Source organism: Hetaerina americana, unplaced genomic scaffold (genome assembly GCF_022747635.1).
Source record: "Hetaerina americana unplaced genomic scaffold, ioHetAmer1.1.p SCAF_7, whole genome shotgun sequence".
Taxonomy (NCBI): domain Eukaryota; kingdom Metazoa; phylum Arthropoda; class Insecta; order Odonata; family Calopterygidae; genus Hetaerina; species Hetaerina americana.
Window position 1 is genome coordinate 39,661,149 of NW_027287316.1, and position 24,350 is coordinate 39,685,498.

The window sequence follows — 24,350 nt, forward strand, 5'->3', positions numbered from 1 at the left end:
ATAAATACTACGGATCATCCCATATAGCCTCTTCCTCCCACACTTTCCTAAGCATTTTAAAAGTTCCACGGGAATGTTATCTACCCCCACGGCCTTATTTAGTTTCATCTCCCTTAATGCCCTTTCTATCTCATTGTCTAGTATTCCTGGACCTAAGCTGTCTTCCTCTACGTCGTTTTCTTTTTCAATGTCTAACTTTGTTGGTCTGAGTTCTTTACTATACAGTTCTTGTATATACTCCTTCCATCTCTCTTGGATCTTTCCTGCGTAAACTATTACCTTACCCGCCTTATCTCTAACTGTTAGCATAGCTCTTTCTTTCTTACTACCCGATAACGATTTAACTTTGCTGTACAGCGCACCGATTTCACCCTTCCTCTGCAGACATTCCATATCCTCGCACTGCGTCTTCCACCATGCTTCTTTTGCTTTATTTGTAATATATATATATATATATATATATATATATATTTATTTATTTATTTATGTAAAGAGTAGGCTAATGCCGACGCCGGGTTTCTCTCCACCCTTCATCCTTTCCTATCCATCCCCTATGGCGCAAATGACCTTAGCTGTCGGTCGCCTCCCCTCAAAACTACTACTACTACTTATTTATTTATTCATATATATACACAAATACACATATATTTATACATATACAAATATTGAAAGCCTAAATAGGAGTTTATTTTACTTCGTTTGCGTCAGTTATAGTTAATGTTTTAATGGTTCTTGTACACTAAATGAACAGCTATAGGCCTAAATCTCCTTGATTAATTTAATGCACTTCGGTTCATTGGCAAACATAATATTATAAATGACTTTATACTTGTTTAAATGCACACGCACAAAAAAGAAATATCATACAGAGTCAGATAGTGTTCAAATTACCTAAAAAAGCGCGATTATTTAAAAGTAAAAAAATCCCTATCCAATAGTGAATGCTTTGATTTCTGCTGCACGCATAGAGTGGCTTCATAAAACAAATCCCAATTATTAACTGAAGATCATAGGAAATAAATATTAAGCGACTGTTATATTTGCTCACTTAAGTTTTAATTTCATTTATTTAGTGTGCCTATGGATTTACACTGATGATTTCAATTAATTCTCTAATGATACGTACAGGGAATGCAAAAGAAGAATAAAAATTACCAACTTCGGTGTATGAACTCAAGAGATTTAAAATATGTATTTGTGCATTCCATATATATCACCATGAAAGCAACACTATTTCCCATCAGAGTATGGAGAATGTGAAGGAAGAAATTAAAATAAACCTCTCAAGGGAGTGCAAAATTAACACGAGGCGAGCAGTACATGTGTTCACCAAGGCTTTGATTCCGCTGCAGTCAAACGTCTTCCAGAAGCCGTTTTTTCTCTACTCAAGGCGCGTAACGCAACGGTGTCCTGCGAGGAGAAGTTGTTGGTGCTTGGGAGCTCTGCGTCATATCTCACGATATCGCATTGGCACCCTTAAAAAAACGCCCAGCGTCCGCCATGTTTCGATGTCGAGTACGCCGCATTCACGCGCGAAGAGGGATACACATTCCAGCAAGAGCGCGCACCAACAAAACCACCCCCAGCCGCCACCCGAAATACCCCCCACCGCACCCCCCCTCACCTAACGTGAAGAGGGGTAGAGAAAAAGGGATTGCACACTCTCCCCCCTCCCCTCCTACACTATGCAGAAACCCCCTCCGCTCTACCCCCACACAGAATCCTTTTCCCTCTCTCTCACGGCCGCCGAATGCTCAGGCCCTCACCGACTCATTCAGATCCTACCCTGGGGAGCGACGCGGCCGACATTGCGAAGCCCGCCTCCCCCCCCCCACTCTTAACACTCCCCCGTACCCTCCATACGCTCCTTCCTCCTCCTCCGTCACTCCGAACGCCTTCCTCCTCCTCCACCTTTCACATCGCATAAATATTTCTCTTTTATTTTTGAACCTCCTCCCACCACACCCTCGCTGCAACTGTTGCAGCGATGGGCTAGGAGGAGGAGGAGGCATGTTGGGGAGGCATGGTGGTGGAGGAGGAGGGGAGATTGAAGGAGTCAATGATGGGAGGGGAGAGGAGAAGGGAACGCAAGGAATGGAGAGGAGGAGGGTGCGAGATTTGGACTGGAATAAAAAATAGTAGACCTCACTCACTGTTTTCAACCCAGTTCCATCGCCCAACTCACACTCCCATCTCTTCTCCAACACACTGACTATTCCCTGGCTTCCCCCCCACAGTGTGTTCAAGGAATACAAACCATTCTACCACTTAATCAAAAAAATAATGTTATTTAAGAGTGGTAAATTTGTGGGCGATGGCTCATCAAGTCACGTATGTGTTGTGCTAGGAACATGAGATGTGCATTTTTTCCTTAATGATTAATGTATGCAATGTCTGCTCTTCTGATTACTCTCTCTGTTTATCATATAATAATTTGGGGTACCCTTTGTTTTTGGCGTAACTTACGTAAAAACACTTTTATTCCCACACATTTTGTGAAATTATTAACATTATATTTTCGTGTTGACGGATTAGAGTAAAATGTTGGTCACCCCACCCCTGGTTTGTTACCACAGATACTACATAAAGATTCCATTATCTTTTTTATTTCTAGTATTGGTTAAGTGTATGAGGAAAACTTGAGGGAAAAAAGATTATTATTATCATTCCCTATCCCGTCGCTGGTCAGGATTCGGATTCGGGTTGGGGGGGGAGGAAGATCGTGAGGATTTCTGAGAGGAGCAAGAGGGAGGCCTTTCGACCAACTGGAGTGGGACGCATCCGCTGGAGCTCTTGGAGGCTCTGGAGGGGATGCTCGAGCGTGGAGGCTGGCGGGAGGAAGAGGTGGTCGTTGGAAGGCTGGAGGGGTCCGTGGGAGGACTCCCCTTTTCCCCTTCCCCGCAGCCCTGGAGGCTCGGGAGATCGGGAGGGAGGGGGATGGCGGGGGGAGGCGAGGAAAGGCGTGTTCCTGGCTGCCGCTGCTGCTCCTGGCTGGGAGGCGGCCCGCTTCGCTCGTCATCGATTTTCTCGGCGAAGGCTCCGTCCTCTATTCCGCCTCCCTCCCTCCGCCCTCCTCCCCCCCGCTCCTCCTCCCGGCGAAACTCCCTCCCTCGGCCCCCTCTCTCCCCAAACACACTCCGCCCACCAACCCCTTTTCCTTCCTCATCCTCCTCCTCCTCACCCTGCACTCATTTTCCTCCTCCCTCCCCCTTCACCTTCCAGGTCGCTTCTTTATCCCCTGCGCCTCCCTCGCTCGCTCAGGGTGTTTTCCTCGAAATTACATTTACATGTATACATATATGTGTGTGTGCGTGTGTTTAAATATTGTACATGCATCCATGCATAAGTATTTCTGAGCTAAACAACAATATGTATACCAATATTTCATATTAATAATATTTAGATATGTATGCACATATAAAAACACTTATCCGCACTCATATTCAAAAATATATACATGCATACAAATATTCATACATATGCACATATATTTGTGTGTATGAATTAAAACAGACATACACTATACATACACACACACACACACACACACACACACACATATATATATATATATATATATATATATATATATATTAGTTATACAAATGTATGCGTAGAATATTCATTAATCCTTTTTCACATATTTATCGCTAGTATATATATATATATATATATATATATATATATATATATATATAAATGTATAATTATGTATGCATACCCAATATATATTTGAATGCTGTTTTGACCTGACTTTGATTTGGAGTTTGAAACATTTTAATACAATATGAAGTAAAGTATATTTGTATTTATGTATATGATTTAAATTGACAAAAACTCATATATTTTACGGTAGAAAATATTTTGCGTCATGGGGGAGGTACACTAGCAGAATTGTATTGCACACTAAAGCAATGGAACATGCTAACTAGTTTTTCACCGTTCTTTTTCTTATTTTTTTGTTTAAAGAAAATCCTTCTTGATTAAGGCAATGAGAATGCAACACATTTATTTGTGAAAGGAATAAATAATTAGCCTGATAAAAGTTAGTGAATTCCTGAAAACATGAATTTTTATAAGTTTTTTCTTTTCTCGTCTAATTTTTAATGTTTCAAGATGGCACCCTGAAATCCTCTTTATTTATCCTCTTGCGTCAAGAAGACAACTTAAAAATCAATTTTGAAATTAAACAGAAAAGATAATTGTGTTCTCAGATATTTTGTAGCAAAATCAATTATTTAAAAACATGTTACGTCAATGTTCTATCCCTATTTTTGCCAAAGATTTTACAAAGGTAGGCATTCCTAAAGAAGTTGGGGATTAAATGTCGTTAATAAAGGATATTTTGACCATTAGGGCAAACAAAAAAGAGTGGCAGACAAAGATAAATTTTCCAATCTTTTTTTGGCGGATTCAAATTAAATGCCAGTACAATCACCACGTCAATTTGACATTCAACGTAGCTTTTTGCATTTGACCATGAATTTATCAAAATTTGGTTGATTCCAATGCTGATCAAAGTATTCATATAATATTAATACTTCTTAATCTTAGTTTAATCGTAGATTTCTTTTGGATTATGCTCAGTCAAATAAATCTTGAATTCATGCCATCATAGAAAACACTCTCTTTCACTAATTCCTTGCCTGCTACCTTACCCCCCTTGCATTATTCTTACGTCTATTTTTGCATTGCTCATACATTCTGAGACTTGTAGTATTTCTCGTCTTTTAGTCTCTTTGAAAAAATTCTTGCGCGGCTTACATACACCTTATCCACCAACCGTTTGCTCTTCCTTCCCAGGTCCCTTTACATTACCGAGCACAGATATATTTGCAAACATCCTCAAAGCCTCGCCTCGAATTGTGCTTTTTCAATTACACAAACTTCTGGAGCAAAAGAAATGCGAATGTTTCCTGCATTCCCGAGAGGCAGTGCGCATCTTATTGCAAGTTCCCTTAAAGCTGCCAGTTGATCTACTTCTCGTGGGAATATGGAAAGCCAAACAATTCCTAGTTTCCATCATTTTCCGACCCACCGTCGCGTTTCCTTTTCTATCCGAATCAGTTTTAGTTATTTCGCCAAAAGTGAAAGGCATTATCATAACCAATTAAGCCGCAATTGGATCCTAAAGATTTTTTTTAACGATATGTATTGTATCTCAATATTTTTGGAAGGGATCTGTAAATATGGCAGAACTATATAAAATTCATTGGGCAACGATAAAAATAAATGTTTATGGCGATTGAAAAATTAACTAATTTGGGTGGATAGCATTCGATTTACCCGAATGTGCCTGTTACCTTTATAACAATATCGAATGCCTTATTTTTTGAGATGCCAATGATTATATATGACTATGGATTACTTTCACTGGGTGTATAATTATCTGACAATTTCTATACCATCCTATAAAAATCGATTGAAAACAATGGCACGCAAGTTAGTCTCCCGCGTGAGAGAATTATTCATGGGTGAGACGTTGTTTTCTGATCTTACCACAGAATTGATTTTGCCAAGTAAATTGTTTACTGTCATTGAACATTCAAATCATTGAGAAATCGGAAGCGGTAGGAAAAATTTATCATTTAACAGATGACGCAATTTTTTCCGGGGTGACATTTCTAAAAAAAATTTCTTTATAATCTTCATTCCTGCTTAGGCAACCCGAAAACCTAAACACGAGCAAATCTTGATTGAAACGTCACTCGAGAGGAAAATCCATTTTCTCTCCCAGCACAACCAGCAGAACTCTTTAGTTCCTGATATTCCTTCTTCCACTTAATTCACTCTTAAATAACTCACATTTTTCTCCTCCTTCACATTCAAATGAGCATCTCTTCCGCCTCATCATTTAAGATGCCACTTCCCTTTTTTATACCTGCTCAACCCACATTTCCAGCTTTCCAAGAGTTTGAGCAATAAATCTCCTACACCCCGCCATCGAATTTTATATTTCTCTACCCCTTTCCCTCTCTCTCTCTTTCTCTCAAACTTGTTCCAAGATCCTCCAGATCCAATGCGCACGAAACTAATTGCACGATTTTCGTCTTTCAACTTGTTATCACAGGTTGTAAAGGGAGAGGCTTAAATCCACGAGGAAACTGGAAGAACCGATGCTCAACGGGATTAGGTTTAGGGGCAGAGGGTAATAAAAGGGATACTACAGGATAGGAGTACCAACTCGAAGTATTTATCGAAGTAATTGGTAACCAAAAGGATTGCGCGATAATAAAATTTTTGACGCCCCAACTGGCTGGATCACGCGCATCCAATTTTCAGAACCATTTACTGCAAAAGAATGAGCATTAACGAACCTGAAAGGCTCGATCTTTTAGGTCAACTGATCCAATTTGACGGAAAATGTATCTGTCAAGAGGATTGGGCGAACCTTTCTTATTTGGATGATTAGTCATACGCGAATTCAAACAGAGAGATCGTCCTTTTCGGTTACCGGATGGGTTTTCGGAATTAGCCAAGCATCCCGGAGTCAGAGTAATCCTTATACATTTCTTTCAAAAACATTCGAAGAGTAATTGAATACGTTCTACTATATTTGTTACTAGTATATCGGTTAATTTTAGCAAGTGCCTAGTTACTTTGATCCCTTGAATTTAGGTATAAAATTACTTAAGACCTAAACTGAGAACTGTTTATATCCCTAGTACGAGCATGCTATCACTTTCAAAAGCATGTTAACAGCCATCGGCGTTCCGAGCATTGGAGAAAGGTGAAAACGTTTGTTTAATTGACAATAAATGGCTGCGAAGGCACTCAAGCCTACTTTGAGTGATATAAAACTATCATTGACCATTTGATTTCCATTCAGTGAACACCAACATAAAAAACGTGTTCACTTTTCTCCAATCGGCGCGGCTATGACTATTGGTAGACTATTGAAAGTGGATTAGATCCAGGAATCAGTCGAAGTTTGAAGTTATTCGATACCTACATTCAAGGATTCAAGGTAACTATATGCCTCCTAAAATTAATGGAAATGGTGGTACCTAATGCGATATATTATATTAAGTTAGTCTTCGAGGGCTTTTTGAAAAAAACAAAATAGAATTGCTCTGACCGTGGAATACTTGGCTGATCCCGACCACTGTACGAGCTAGTACATAGATCCTTGACAGTATTAGTGCGTTATCATTCAAAATGGGTTCAATTAAAAAATGAGAGCTTCTTTGGGCCAAATGCTAATATTGCCGATTAGAGAAAGGGAAGCGCCTGGGAGACAAAGCTACTTATATTTAGGACCAAACATTAACTTAATTTGAACTAGAAGCAACTATTTGAACGGCGTTTACTCCATAGAGTTATCATTCCGAAATTTAGCTTTGATTGGTGAGGTTAGAGATCACCGCTGATTAGAACTTGAGGCATATAATATTCTCAAATTCAGGGTGATATAATATTCAAATTCTGGACAAGCCCTATCCTTTTTTTGCCCCATCATTCAGTTTCTCTCAAAGTTTTAACTGCCAGAAAATAACCTCGCTTGGATTTTAGATGCTGCCTGAAAGCATTACACTCGAATTGAACCTGGTACTATCCGGTTAATAATCAAACAATAACCTTGCTGGATTACCTAGTCATCTTCACCTTCAGATTAAGATGTTATGATAAACTTTAGGCAAGTTATAATTGACCGTCAGTATAGTTAATTGGCAGCAATACGAATACGTCAATATTTCCAAAGTTTTAGAGATCAAGATATTTGAGAGCCTCCATGTCATGAAATTTTTCCTCTTGCTTACCGATGTAAACCCCTGCGCATGCTAAATAAAAAAATAAAATATTTCACCCGCAAAAACTTTCAAAAGCCAGTACCAGCACATTAATAATGTGGCTGAATACTCCCGATGAATACATAAAATGCATTTTGTCATATTAAAGCTCAATCGCTTACTTTAGATGAAGGCCAGGTTTGCACCGCTACGTGAGTAAAATGCCCTCAACATTGTAACCAAATATTGGATTGGCTGGGCAGCAGTTGAAAAAAATCCCCTCCAAACTGCAATTGGGCGCTTTTAACGAGAAGTGGAGTGCATAATTTGGTGAAAATTAGATCCAAAAAAAAGTCACTGGACTCGGTCGATATTTTTTAAAGCAAATCTTTCAGTGGTCGGGCAGTTTTTGCTGACGGCCGTGCATATGGATGGCTTCGAGTGAAAATTAATTTTTTTTACATCAAGATTTCCAAAAATTAACGAGAAAAAAACTGATATGCGTGACTGCTTGAGTATTCTCCATGGAGTTTCCTTCGAAATTAGAGTGATTTTAATGAGGCTCTACTCTAGGCTTAGAGAAAATCCTTATCAATTAAAAAATCGATATTTATGGTTTTACACGGACCCAAACATGAGATCTTTGACATCCCGGCTGTATTTATGACATGTATCCACACCAAAGCCACGTCTCCAATTAAAATGCTTAACAATGGGGCTACAGATTTAAAAAAATAAGACCCCTCCTCATCATTTTTGTGATCTCGCACACTGAATATTAGAAGTAGTCTACCGAGTTAAGGTAGGTTTTTGATGAATCATGGCCTCAAATACTACTGCACTCGTAGTAATTTCTTCCTAGCGTAGCACAACATATCCTTAAAATTCATACTAAATATTAAAATAACTCATTCTTTATATCTGCATACTTTTTATCTCCCTTAATACAACCAAAATGTCTACTCTTTCCCTCGCTTTCCCAGAATCTTCCCCTCTATTGTCGATTTCGGCATCCCATTGCCTCTCGGTATCTCATCCAAACACTTGTCATTCCATCTTCGAATTAATCCATCCAGCCGTCTATATTTTCCCCGACCATGCCCAGAACTTTGTTTGTTTTCCTCTCTGACCATTCTATTGTATTGTTCCCATTCTTCCCTAGAACCACATCAAAAATACCTCCAAGGTACGCTTATTCTTTTTTCTCTGCCGTCAAGTGTCCGATTCATACAAACATACGCTCCATGATACAGTTTTCACTATAGTTTACTTAAGATCATTATTTAAGTGGACTATCGTCAATCAACGTCTCTTTATAGAAGCTTATTTACCAACCGAAGTTCTTCTTTTAATCATAATACTTTGCCAGTATTTTTCCAAAAAAACTCAATAAACAGGTGAACTGTTGTATCTGTTCTATTGTATTTTTCCCAGGTTAGTTTGCCTTAGCCTACCTGTGTGTTGAAAACTTTGTATCTTTGTTTTATTATGACCAACTCTAATCTTATATGATAAGTATCGACGTTAGATGAAAATATGACGTGATTTATGAGCCAACAAATAATTATTTACGTAAAAAACTTTATCCTAATTGTATATCATACAGTGGCACAACATGTGGTCTAATTATATGACTTGAAGTGCATTCGCATGGTAAGGCCACCATTGCATCTTGCATCGGTCAAATTGTCCCGGAGAGTGTTTTACTGAGTAAATAATTAAAGATCTTGATCAATGAATGAATTTCTATGTAAAATACTGTCCCATAAATCTTAACATTTAACACGCTCTTTTAAACGTTTTGTAACTGTAGCTCTTTAAATTGTCACGATTTTTATGATGTACATTAATAATATTGTCCTTGTTAAATCGATAAATAGTTTTTCACGTAAGGTTGTGAGCAATGCGATATGGCCATTTCCGTCATCGCATTATTAAAACCTGTCGTGACAAGTTTCGTTACAAAGTGATTCATTCCAATAAACCCTTCGCGGTTGATTGTCGCATTGAATACTTGCTGAAACGATGAACTCGCATTCCATCAACGGAAACTTGTGACATAGCTAACGTAAAAGGAATATTTATTCTTCTTTCAGTGTTAACTTGGCACTAAGGCAATTGCCACTAGGACCTCCTATCTTAAACATGAGCATAATTTTACTGTGTCTCGTATTTGACGTATGCAAAGAATAATCAAAACCAATTCTTAATCCCTGCAGCTGCTCTTTGTTACAATTATTAGGTTGATTTAAAAAGAACCATGTAAAATAATGAATGAGCTGAAGCTGTGGATGTGTATTGAAATAGGAAAAACGAAAAAAGAATTGGCCATGAATTACAAAATATTAAAATTCATTTTCCCTGGGTTATATAATCTTTATATAGGCACATTTCCTTAAAAATATGTGCACTCTAACTGATGTAGAAAGCAGTTAATGATGGTCAATATTTTAATGTTTATGAAGTCAAGTATTTATCTTCTTTTAAATACTGTTTTTAATTAAAATATTACGGTGATTGTGAGTTTTTTTATTTTGTTTCAACTGTCGACAAGCATAACGCAGTCATCAAGAAGCATTTTCTGAAATCAAGTGCAATTGTGATTTTAAAAATGACAAAGATATACTTATCTCGTCCCAATAGTCCTCGGAACATAAGCAAAATTTTCAAGAAGGCAAAAATCTGATAATTATATCGAAAGCCAGTGTTTCAGATGCCGTTTCGGCTTGACCTATAATGTGATGCCTTGCCGTCCCCGAAAGAAACGCCCCGATTCATTTTTCAGTCAAGTCTCGGTTCGTGAGATGGGAGTAACGACTTTCGCAAAATGTAAAAAGGGCTCGTGCTCACATTAAAATTCGTGGGTTGTCGCGCTAGAGAATGGCTGACGGTCGGTGCATATCTACATATTGTAGTGGAGGAGATCCCAGCGGGGCGATAGGGGATGGGAAAATACCGTCGGATGGTGGGCAAGCAGGTCGGTGGGCTGACATTTTGAATGAGACAATTTTGAAAATGTTAAATGGAAGAGAACGTCCAATTCCTGGTCTCTGCTTAAGTTCTGCATTCGTATGGGCGCACGCATTATTTCAAACAGCAATCGTATTCATTTTAAGTATGCGGGATCATATTTACAATACATGACGATACAATCATTCTCAGGCGCGTTGCAAATTTCGTACGATAGGCATGGAATGAGAATTAATAGCAAGAAAATTAAAGCAATGAGATTCTCAAGAAATTGGATGGCTGAGGGAAATACAAAACGCATTTTAGTCACTTGAAAAATCCCTTAGGACAGGATTTTAAGCGTGGAGAATACCCGCTAAAAAAATTAATCATGGTTATCAAACATTATTTCACCGAGAAAAATCCAATGCTGTTTAGGAAAAGAGCCATTTTTATTGCTATTTACTTAGCAACGCCAGATTATATTTTATTAATAAGCTAAAAGTTTGTTCTGAAATGCATCACTTTGCTTCGTATAATTACAAATAGATTACACATTTTCCGGATTAGCTGCTTCTCTCGAAAAATAATCAACGCTTTGCTTCCCTTACCGGGAGTTTCATCAGAAGAATTCTCCTGAGGACACTCTTGTTATTAAATATTTACAAAAAACCATTCGAAGAGAAACCCAAAAAAATATGTAATGCATAATATAAATGAAACTTCCAAAGCCTCAATTAAAAAAAAAAGAAATACCTCAATTTTCATTCCAGTCGGGTTGCGTTTAATAAATTTTAACATATTGAAATACGTTTTTGAAGTTCAGATGAAGGGAAAAACTGATGTGGAACAAGGAATACGTAGGAACTTCTAATGGCCAAAGGTATTATCATGCATGCTTTTCTAACATTTTGAGAGTATCTGGCGCTATTCCACTTGAGTGTACAACCATTAAGATGATTTCTTTCCATATACCGATGACTTTAGGTATGTTTTCATAAATTGAGCATATAAAACCACTCAGGATCAGTAAGAAATGTGAACTCCTACCACCTCCGTCTTTCAATCATCACTCGCCAAGCTTCGCTGGGCATTCTCCTCAAGCCGATGCATTGATATCATTAAATGCGGCGAAATCGTATCATGCGCGACTGGGTCGGGGAAAACGAATCGATCACTGGCACGGAATCGAATAGCGAGGATTCAACAAGACCCTCGGTGTATATAAGTCGACGCCAACCCCGTGACGTCACTAACACGGCGACGCAGTAAAAATCGCTCGACGTCATCAATATGGATACGTAATCAACATGATGACGTTGCGAGAGAATGCTAATTTCCGCAGGTAATCCTTCCTCTCCCTGTTGCAATTAGCTATAGAATAAACAAGATAGGGTATCCAACGTTTGCAAAATAATTTACGACGATGGCTCCGCAATAAGGTAATCACGAGGGACTTCCACAAAGTTGAGATGGAAAATGTTCACCTCGTACAATTCCCAATGGTCTCATATTTTTTTTTCGTAAATAAAAGGGAGGAGTGGGTTCGTTTTTAAGTCATGCAGTCATAATTTTTGATTAACCCTCGTACCACCAGGATGGAGCTATCAAAAGGTGTACCGCCTCCGGTCAGGCAGTGATGAAATTTTACTTCTGGTTTAAGTATGTATCAACCACGAAATCTGCACTGTGACATCAACTTTATTACAATGTGGCCGGCGTTACATCCTTCAAAATATAACAGCACCTTTTCCCAGATCACCAAAATCGGTAGTCAATAGTGTATAGAACGCCGAGCACCGAAAATAATATTAACAGCTTGCGAGCAATTTATTCCACAATAACGGCCCCTGAAACGCTTGCTAAAGTCTGAAATCTGGTAATTTGGAATATTTGAATACATTTTAACATCATGAAAATGTATATGCGCCAACTTCAAGTTTTTTTTTATCTCTATTTTATGCACAGGAGATTTCGTTACGACTATTTATTATTAATTCATTATTTTAGGTACTGGTTCATTGAATACGAAACTAAAACATTCACTCTGAACGTCTTATTGTGATAGGAACGAACGGAAGTCAAATTTTATACTTTTAACTTGGATATAATACCTGAGAAAACAATCTCATTGTAAGTACACAAACAGATTTTTCTGAAAAAATCCCAGACGAGGGGCTCTGAAAGATTAACAATAGAAAATTTTGTATTGTTTTACAAAAATGGATTCCACCAATGTTGCTTGTACGACCCTTGCGTCGCAATGCGTCGTAATAACGTCCTTACACCACGACAAGAAATCAATCGTACGATTTGTTTGTACTATGATCACGACGAAAATAACGTTGATCATAAACATGCTAGAATCAGAAAGTAAGGGAGTATTGACATGCCCTAAGGCTAATGCCAAAATAAATATTCATAGGGCCGCCTAAAATCACATTCAGCGTCTTTGAAATTGAGAGAAGCTGATTGAGAAACACTCCTGCGGAATAGCAAGCTATTTATCATCGATGCACAAAATAAATTGAATAATTGGCGTATTTAATCCCTTTAACACAAGATTTGCTTCAGGTTTAAGACGACAATATTCTTAAATAACATGGTGAGCATAACAAAACAAGAATAAAAATTTGAAAAAAATATTTTGGGTGCCGTAGAATGTTACTTCAGGGAAGATTTGTTTTTAAAACTATGTCAAATGTAATATAACCGCCATTGGTTGGAAGCATATCCCTGTCTGCTTAAAATGAATCACGCCATGAAGTCATAAAGTATAATTTGTTTTTGAAAAAGTTTCTAGGTGGACTCAATTCAGTTTACAGAGAGGCTTTTTTTTCAACGAAAGGAATCTTTTCTATAATATATTTTATGAGGATAAATAATATTTTATAGCGTATTACTTTTTTTAGGGATACCACTTCTGAGAAGAAAAGTTAAAAATGTGTGGCAAGAGTTTCAACAGAATTTCAGCAAACTTTTCTAATTTGTAAGGGAAAAAAACATTACCTAGTCCAAAGCATTTATTTTTAATTTTTTTTTATATATTAGGACGACCACATAATTTCGAATGCCATGCGCAATATTTTGGCATTTTAAGTAATCGCCTTTAGAAAACGTTTCTCTCCAGAAAGTAGGTTCAACGACCCCCCTTTACTTACGAAGAAGATCTTATTTCCGAGATTATTTCATATCGTTTTATGAATTGTTATCTACTCGTTCGTAAAAAGAAACTCATAAAACGGATAATGAAAACATATTCGAATGGAGGTGTTATTTCGCGTTGATTTTAATTCATCTAGATTACGTAAATAGCGTTCGGAATCATGTCCAGGAGGACGTAAATACTGAGTTTAACCAAATGTAGAGAAAATTTGCCCTTTTCATGAAGACTCGCAATGGACTGACAGAAAGCGACACACTACTATTTATTTAGAATTTGGTATCCGAAGCAATCATTAGCTTAAATACCAATGGTCTTAATGATTGGTGATGGAAATACCCACCGCCGCAAACCCTCGTGACTGCTCGAAGGAGAATACACTTTTATTTTGATGTGAGATATCTGCAAAGTATGTTGTTTTGGGGTTATTCAGGCCAATTCATTAGTATTACATTCCAACAAATAGAAATATTTCAAAATATTTCGAAATACATCTCAAAATTGGAGAAAATATGAGGTACATTATGATAAAATTAGGGTTTTGCATCGACTAATAAATTCCAACTTATCCCGAAGAGAGCTATTTTACAAAGAAAATGGTTTCCAACTTCCTACAAAATAAATACCGTTAAACGTTTTCGATTCCGGAAACATTCACTGTTGTAATTAATATTTAATTTGAGATTCATTATTCCTGGAAGATTCATCATTTTAAAATTATCCTTAATGTTTGTATCTGTGCAAAATTTAAGGAGTCTGGTGGGTAAAGCGCTGGGCTACAGCCGGAAGTACCAGGCTCAATACCCGGAGACGAGTCTAGGTGCCATCACCTTCACAATTCGCTGCGTGATGTGATTTTTAGGGTCCCATCTTCCTGGGAAACTGTAGGTGGCATAGGGAAAAGAATTGGTCCCCTCCCCTGATGTGTGAATTTCACACGTAATTTCGCTTACTACTAGCCAAAATCTAACCCCATCCTTCAAAGCAGCCTTGAGGTTGATATCTGTGGTTATAGAATTCAGCTTTATCACTTCTAAAACAAATTTATTGAACGTCCATTCCCCCTGAAAAATCGCTCGCATTTGCTAATTACACAATAAACTGGTTACTATGAAGTAAATTCATTTGAATTCTAATTTAGGAATCACAATTTTTGCTGAAATAGGGCACTGGAGAAATATGCTCCAAAGTTACAATTTATATAATTTTATCATAGTTAATCAATGCATATATTTCGGATAACCTAATGATTAAAACATTTCAAAAGACCAAATTATTTCTGATCAACGTTTATAATATCTTAATGGTCTATTGCAAAAATTTCTAAGGACAATAACTTTCAAGCTTCAAATATAAACTTTTTGTCTTTGGGAATATAAAAAGTAGAAGAAAATTGGAAAAATTCAGTCTGTATTAATAGATCTAAATATAAAATATCAAACTCTACGATTGAAATTAATTTAAATTGGCACTAGTTACTTTTCTTATGTAACATTTACATATTTTCTGAGAATCCCTTATGCTAACTTTGACCCAAGTGAATACTTTGACAAGTTCAATCAAAACTTCAGAAATACTCAGCTCGGAAAATAGTTTATTAATGAAAAATTAGAAAAAAATAAATGCATGAAAGAAATTCTGGTAGGACCGAAGAACGTGTTTTGCGTTTATTAGACAGCATTGGGATGGAAAAGTCTCCAAACATGGATTTGCGCAAGATTTAAAACCCATCGAAAAAAAATCAATCAGTCGCTTCAATTTCAATCTGACACCCAATGAGATGATTCCCTCGATTTTGCTCCCGACCCAGGCTTGCCGATCCAACCGGTCCTCCCACGAGTTTCGAGTCCATAACTCCCTCTAACCCCCCTCTCCCACATCATTTATCTTCGGATCGACCCCGTGAAGCCACTCTAAGGCGCCCTGAGACAGGGGATGAACAAAGCTCATCATTGAAAATGGGTGAGGGGAGGGGATTGAAGCAAGGAAGATAGGACATTTAGGAATTGAAAGGAAAAGAATCACGTACTATACCTAAAAGGAACACCACTTTATCGCTTTCGCGTTTTTCGCTCACAAATTTTACCAAAAAAAATAACAAATACGTGATTTTTTTCTCAAGCCTGGAAATCCTAGTTGACAAAAGGTTAGCCTGATCTTAAAATACCTTTTAAAAAATAGCGGAAGTAATAATGTCAACCCTTGAAAGAGAGTGACGTAATTGAAATGAAGTCAGAGTGAAGCTCCTCCCCTACTCATGGAAGGGTGTAGTTTGTAAAGCGATACTGCAAATTGGAACGTACAAATTTCCTCAACTCCCCATTGTGCCACCTCCAAAAAAAAAAAGAACGCAATTTTCAAGCGAGCGACGATGTGTTCGTAATGAGCGCCGCGGAATCAGTGGGGAGAGAGGTAGAGAGAGAGAGAAAAAAAAGAATAATAAAAGCTCCATATTTGTCTCTTACTTGGTGCGGAACACCAAAATGGTATCGCTTGACGTTTTCTGTCAGGACTTTTAGTGGAATGGGGGAATGCACGGTGGGGGGGATGGCGAACGCGAAGTTGCCATGCCCCTTATACGCAAGGTAGTAGCAGATTGGAGCGCTTGGGTGGGTGAGGGTGGTTGATGGCAGAGGGAATATAGAATAAGAATAGGAACGGGGAAGTTACGTATGTGCCACCCACCCTCGCAACAGTTTTTCCCGCCACATCCTCCCTCCCCACACGCCCCCATTCCGTTCCCTCCGCCACTATTCTTACGACGAGTCAAAAAGGAGGGTTGAGATGGAGGAGGCAGAGGAGGAGGGGATAGTTTGGGCGAGAGATGGGAGGGTGCTGAGGGGAAGCGGGTGCGACGCTGACGAATAGCCGCGTTAACGAAATTCAATACAACGCGCGCACTGGGAGAAGATGGAATTTGCAAGGCTCATTTCTCTACCCTCAGCCTTCTCCACTACACTCCCGAGACGAAATCATATGAGCGGCATAAAGGTGCGTTTTTGCACAGGAGTAGTCTTAGCGGATGAATTATCGAGGATTGGGTCGTCGTACGTTGCAAAATGAATCGACTTTTGATCGCGCTGTTTATGGGAAGTCTCAAAATTCACCTTCAAAAATGGAGGAGAGAACGGTCTTAGGAGTGGGTAATGGACGAGGTGAGTGAATATTTGAGGCATCAATACCGGAAAATTAATGAGATAACCTGGAGAAGAGCAAAAAAAAGGCCATTGTGGTAGAATCCATGGATTCATGAGACAATCCTTAAGGTGTTATTGACGCCCGAACGGGCAAAAGAAGAGTGAAAACTAAAAAAATATACTAATCTTTCTACTGGAAAACTATCATCAATATTGCTAAGTCCGCTCAGCTTTTAATCATACACCATTTACTGTTATACTAGAAAATTATGAATAAGTATAGAATATACTCTCCGATGCTGTTACTGATCCTTACTAATTGCTAAGAATGGCTAAATTTATCGCTGATGCCAATCGCACGTATTGGATTATATATTTGTTGAGATTTGTTTGTAGAGAACAGAGCAAATTGGATGACGATAATGCTCATAGCAGAGAAATATACACCTGCCCAATTTGAGGCCATTCATTTCGTAACATTCAACAAAGATCGAAAAAAGAAGATACAGGTTTTTGCAAGGGGATTCAGATGATATTTACCCAAGTGCAAACTCCTGCGACTTTTGAAATTTCTTCCAATGGTCCATGATTAAATAGATACGGTTTGCATGGATGTCTTTTGTGAGCTTCAACTTTCACGGAACAAGCATGAATACAAAACTACGAGAAAACTGAATGAATATTTTTAAAATTTGTAATTTATCACACAGAATATTATTTTGTAAATTAGAGGATACATAATATCTAACTTATCGTTACGGATTTTAATTTAAATCTTGTTGCAATGTATTTTTAAATGTATCAGATCAGGGCAGAATAGGAATAGAAAGAGGAAGAAAAAAAAGATAATGCTTGGACAGTAAATATGCAACAGCCAGGAAAAAAAACAAGAATGAAGGAATCATAACAGCAGTTCAGCTCATTTCAACTTTCAATACTAATCATTCATCCAGAGTGAATATTTTTTTAAACTCAAATCGTCTTGCACGCATTTAAGCCGTCAATCACCTACCCAACTCAATTGTTTCAGTGAATGATCTCAGGTCAATTTATCCGCATTTAAACTGCTACTATACGAGCTAATTAATATATATATATATATATATATATTCGATTAATATATTTAAACTGCTGATATACGAGTTCGTAATTATCTACTGATGATCAGAAAAAAAACAAATCAATGCCGACGGACAAAAAGATTACTGTAAATCTGAGTTCAGTGCAGTTCTTAGAAACTTAAATTCCATTAGCATAGAAATCTCGCTACGGATCCTCAGATGTACTCGTTTCCGTTACTTTCACAGTACCAATTACATTTTCCCAAGAATTGCTGTTACCCAAAAAAATCATATTTCGAGTTTAGCTATAGCGAGCAAAATATACCCCTCAAGCGAAGATAAAACTTGATCCACTGAAGTAATACAATAATTCCAGGCTCGTGGATGCAAAAAAAAACTCAGCACAACATTCAAATATAAAATCAACGGGGGTGGATAAAAATACGAAGAGCGGCAATTGGATGAAATATGGTAGTAATAAGGTTTCGAGTAATACTGAGTTGAGAAGCGTACGTCCTTTATTTTCTCCTTGAAAATCATATCATAAATTTTCAGATACAGGTAAGTGAAAGGCGTATTCACTTCTTGTGATTCATCCAAATTGAGAAGCGTAAAACCTCTCCTGACGCGTACGCGAAATGCAGACGAGGTGATTTATTTTTTCCACTGAATAAAAGTATAGGGAGGTGGGAAAATGTTCGGGGGGGGAAGACGATGCGAGAGAGACGACTGGGGAGAAAGGGGAGGTTTTAGTATGTGGGAGGGGGAGCGGGAAGGATGAGATGAATGGAAGGGAGAGGATATGCCCGCGTCGTCCGGGAAAGACGGAATTTGATGCACGCGTGAGTCTTCTAAGGAGACTAATGTATGTATATATATATATATATATATATATATATATATATATATATATACATACATAACTGTCATATATCTTCGTTATCTGTTGAATCCACTACTCTCTATAACAAGTTTGTTGGTAAAACGTCTATTACTGTGTGTTTCAATTTCTATTTTGGAAAGAAATCGATGGTCAAATGGAATAAGGCGTTTACGTTCAGACCGGTCGCATCACTTTCAGCCACAGATGTGAGGTAAAAGGATGAAATTTTGATTTGATTATATGAACGAGAATGAACATTATTAAAGCCTCTGGATACTGAAAACGGAGTACATTTCTCAAAAATAACCGCATTCTAGGCTTTTTTTAAATGGAATATTATTATTTTACCCTGCTTCAACTAAAATAGGGGATTCATTTCATATGTTTAAATTGTATCCACGCGATCCGTATTCCTAATTTTTTTACCGGAGAAGATAAATCAGCAAAACTATTAAAACTTTGCAATGAGAAGAAATGACAATCGTGAGCAGGAAGCGATTGCGACAATAATCTTAAAAAAGTGAGTGGAGAGAGTACATAATAGCTAAATAACCGATACGTTTTATATTCTAAGGGAAGCTGCCACCAAGGCAAAGAATGTGAATAAACGAGGTCCTCTAAAGTGCGATTTTGACGAATTTCGAGAAGTTATTTGAAGATTTAGATGAAAAAAATGATAACTTGATTTAAGGCTTGATGTAGAAATGAATTGATGGAATAAACCCGAAGAAGAAAAAAACAGCTAACCGAGTTGGAAGAATACAGTAGTGTAGAGAATCGAATGAATTTTAAATAAATACAGGGAAGTAGAGGACAAAAACACTTGTATTTATACTTTAGGCAATACTCTGATAAATATACCATTAAGAGTCTAAACGTGAGACCACAAGCGAGAAAAATTATGAATTCAACGTGAATTTGGATTTTTCAGAGCATAATGATCTTTCCAAAGAATAAGTTTCGATTCAATAGTAAAAATGGTGTCGGTGTATGCTCATTATAATTACACATCCACTTTCGTCCAATTAAAATGATAAATAGGAAAACTTTAAGGTTTTGAATTAAGTGAACGAGAACTATTGCTCTTTTTTTATTTTTGCACAACTTTAAAAGGTTATTACTGTGAAATCAGGCGGGAAACACAACTTATCTCTTGTAATTTTAATCACTAACATTTCGTAAATCATCGCCGCCGATAGTTATCTTTTAATAGGCACTCTTTCAACTTATCCTAAATCAAAAGCGCCTGACATGACGTGATAACATAGTTTTAAAGGATAAAATATATAGTTATGAATTGATAATGGTATATTAAGTGATAATATTATCTACCAAGGCATTTATTGATCTACTTAATAATGGAGAGTAAAACTTCCGTTCTCTCCTTTTGCATAAAAATATGTTCATGTTATGAATACTGGTACTGATTTCCACTATGTCACATCTACAGGGTCCGTACAATAAGTATCGTGACTGGTTCGCTGTAACCTCAACGGAGCGGTGGATGGGGGTCCGACCGATCGGCTCGGTAAAGGGGTCCTCCACCACTCAGGCGCACTTTAGTTCAGTACCTCCGGGCATGCGTTGAGACAGGATGTGGATTTTTGTGACGTGTGGTTGTTTGTGGTGTCCTCGCGCCAGCATGGAGCGCACCGTCGAGCAACGCTACGCTGTGAAGTTTTGCGTTAAACTCGGGAAATCAACATCGGGGACCCTTGAACTCATTAAATAGGCTTATTGGGATGATGCCTTAAGCTGCACAAGAGTTTTTGAGTCGCACAAAATGTTTAAGGAAGATTGGGAGCTCGTCAAAGACGAGCACCGCGTCGGACGCCCGACGCGGTGCTCGAACCGCTGATCAGGTGGCCGAAGTGAAAAACGATTTTGACTCTGACAGGCGTTAAATCATCGCCCTTATCAGTGAGGAGACCGGCCTTTCAGTCGGAACCTTCCACACCATTGTAACAGAGGATCTCGCGATGAGGAAAGTGTTCGCGAAGCTGGTGCCGAAAGTCTTGATCGAGGAACAAAAACTCTGTCGCGGGTGGAACTTTCGCAAGATATTTGCACTGCGTTCAGGCAGATGAAGATTTTCTCGACAACGTTATAGTATAAATGACAGAAGAGATACTACTGCATGACTTACGTATATGCCATAATGTGTAAGCTAAATACTGAAGATGCTGAAAAGATTATACAGGTATGCTCAAAGCTACAACTCTACGCGGATTAATGGCATAGATAGCCTTTGTTCTATCCTAATGCCTTTTCTGCTTAAACGTCAAGTAACAATTAGAGCACGTAGGGAGGATTATTACATTACTAACAATTGAAAATATTTGGTGACGGATACTTTAGGTCAAAATTTAAATTAAGTTCAAATGCTTGATCATATTGTATTGTTTGCTAAACTCATTAGCGTTGCGTCATCACAAAATGTGCGCACGATACAGAATTACTTATTCCTGTCAATTCGGCAGTTAAATTCACATGAGGTACCTTTGCACTACCGCAGGTCAAAATAAACTTTATTTCTTCTGCATCTGCATAAAAATAGAATGATTCGTGTTTATATAACAGTCGTGCATGCACTAACTGCGATTATTTTAATATTTATTTGATTATGCGTGCCGATAACTCATTCGATCTAGTAACCACAATGAATCTCCCGAAACTCAGATTTTCCTGTTGCGTCCTCACCTAACCGGAGTGTACTCAACAATGACTCCAAAGACGGGACTCGAACCCGGGACCATTGCTTAAAAAGAGCTTATTGTAATCCATCAGATTCTTCCAATCGCCGATAATAAAATATTCCTATGAATTTCCGACAATCCTGTCACGCGTACTTTTTAAAATTTCGACACCCTCCTCACAATTTCTCCGGAGGAAGATTCGAATCTTGCTGCAAATGAACGAATATTTTCAGTGGGTTGGACCTGGAATGGATATGATATCCCCGGGTGAATTCTTCCGTTCACCTTCGCAGGTCGCGTGGAATTTTGAGGCAACCGACGGTCAGGAGAGATGGGACGGAGAGGCAGGGAAAGCAAAAATATTTCCTTCCCCTTCCGATTATCATTCGAGCCCGCCCGAGGGGGGAACTTGCGGCGCGTAGAAGAGCAGGATAGAGTAGTGGCGTGGGAAGGGGATGCTGCGGGTGCCGGCAGGAAGAAAAAGATGGGGGGTCTATCTGAGTCTGCTATTGATAGAACGTGCTTGCTTTATGGGCGCGTCATCGACTCTTGCCTCCGCGTTCCTTTTTCCAAGAAATATGGGCCCACTACCTCCCCGGGTCCTCTCCTAACGCCCCGCCCTGCCACCTCCGCCCTTCCCTCCCGCCGTCTATTTGATAGCCCCCGTCCTACCCCCTCACCCTCCGCTCAAACTCCTCCTCCCGCCCACGCATCCGCCCCACCCTCTCCTCCCTATCTCAGCTAATCTGTCTCCCTCTTTCCTCTCCCTCCAACCTCACCAAGTTTACCTAGGTAGCAAGTACATGTTTGCGCATAAATAATGGCTTCCTCGCAATGCATTCACCGTTCTGCAAAGGTTACTGCATTGTACTTAGGTTTCGCCAGCCGGTTTCTTTCATCTACACAGGAATTTGCAAGTTCATGTAATTTGCGCATACGGAGTCTGCTGATGGCAATAAATGGTGTCAGGACTCATTAATTTCTTACATTTTACGGTGTGCCAGATCGAATTGCAGCTTTAAGAAATATTCTCCAAGGATATCCTTTAAGGATCTCATCACACTCTTATTAATTAGTGTTCGTAAAATTCCGATAACGGGTCATCATGTGTCACTTAGATTTCCATATATTTTTCCAACTGCCTGACATCATATTTTATTCTTCTAAGGACTTGACGAGGAAAGATTTAACGAGAGTAGGGTCTACAAGATAGGATTTTCGAATAAATACATTTAATCATCTATTACCTCTTGGAAAATGCAAGAGGAGCTACCAGTTATTAGGTTAAATCTAGGAATTCAGGTTCAATTATTATTTTTCCTCTATCATACTCCAGTTACAGGTCAACCAGGAGTTGCAATGTGTTTCGCTGTCTTGCAAATAAGATGTCCGGAACTCATATTTCAGCTAACTGAAAATAAATACATGCACGAGAGCGTGCTAAAAAAGAGGCCTAGCAGATGATTGCATGCACGTAACTACATCACGCTCCTACAACACTTGGCTATTTATAGCCAATATTTTGTGCCATCAGAGAGAACACTGCGGAAGGAATATTATTATATAATACTCGATCCTAGCAAAGTACAAAAAAAGCGAAAATCGCATGCACCGCTCATTGGGGCCTTAGAGTTTATTGTATTATGTGTATACGACAAAATTTTTGGTGTAGGGAAATAACTTTGCTTCCTTCTCGCCTCCTCTAGAATCTCCCTCCGCCCCGCCCACTCCCGCTCCCCCCCTCCCGACCTTCCATTCCTTTCCACGCCACGCTCCACGCCTAGTCTCCAGCCGCCGTGGATCCAGGTCACGGTTACCATGGCAACGAAAGAGCAGTGACGCATCCGCACACGTCACGTGACCCTTTCCCACCCCACCTCTTCCGCCACCCTCTCCCGTCCCCTCCCCGACCCTTCCCCTCCTTCCTAAGCCCTCTAACCCTCATACGCCTGATTTACTCCTTCCACCCTCTTCCCTAACTCCCACCACGGTCCACCTACCCAAATCAACCCCCTCCTCCCCTTCCCTTCCCCCTCTCCTCCCCCACGCACACAAACATACACTCTCTCTCTTCGGTCTCGCATGCACACCCACGGACTCACTCTCGCACCCACCTCTCACCTTGCACCCTCCCCCGATTGAAACGCGACGGTACCCCAGACTCCTTGGGGCGAAAGAGTGGGAGGACTGTGGGGTGGGGGGGATGAGGGAGTTGTGGGGTGCGGGTGGCGAAAATGCGTATCCGAATTCGTTCTCTACTCCCTTCTTCGCCCCTCAACCCGACTGGTGACCGTATTCGCGTTCAGGGTCCCCAGTGCTCAGAGCCCTGGGTCCCGACTGCGAGAGCCGGATTCGCGCTCTCATGGGTCCGTAAGTAATCTGAAGAGTATCGAACGTCTGTTTCTCTCTCTCTCTCTCTTTCGCTCTCTCGGATTGCATTGATAAACATTAACAATGGATTCCCAAAGTCGGGGGAGGATACCCGCAAAACGCTGAGGGGAAACTTGACTTGATTTTGACGTCGTTCGCCGTGCTTTTCAATTACGACGCATGACTGCGTGCTATCCTACAATTTTTCCCCCTTGCTCGCCGTTTTAATGATTCAAAACGCCAAAGAATTAGAATCTCTCTTGGTAGACAATGGGCAAGTTTGCTATTTTCAGTCGAAACCGTATGCAGTTTCACTACACCACATATGCGTTTATCACAACAGAGGAAATGAAAAACGTCA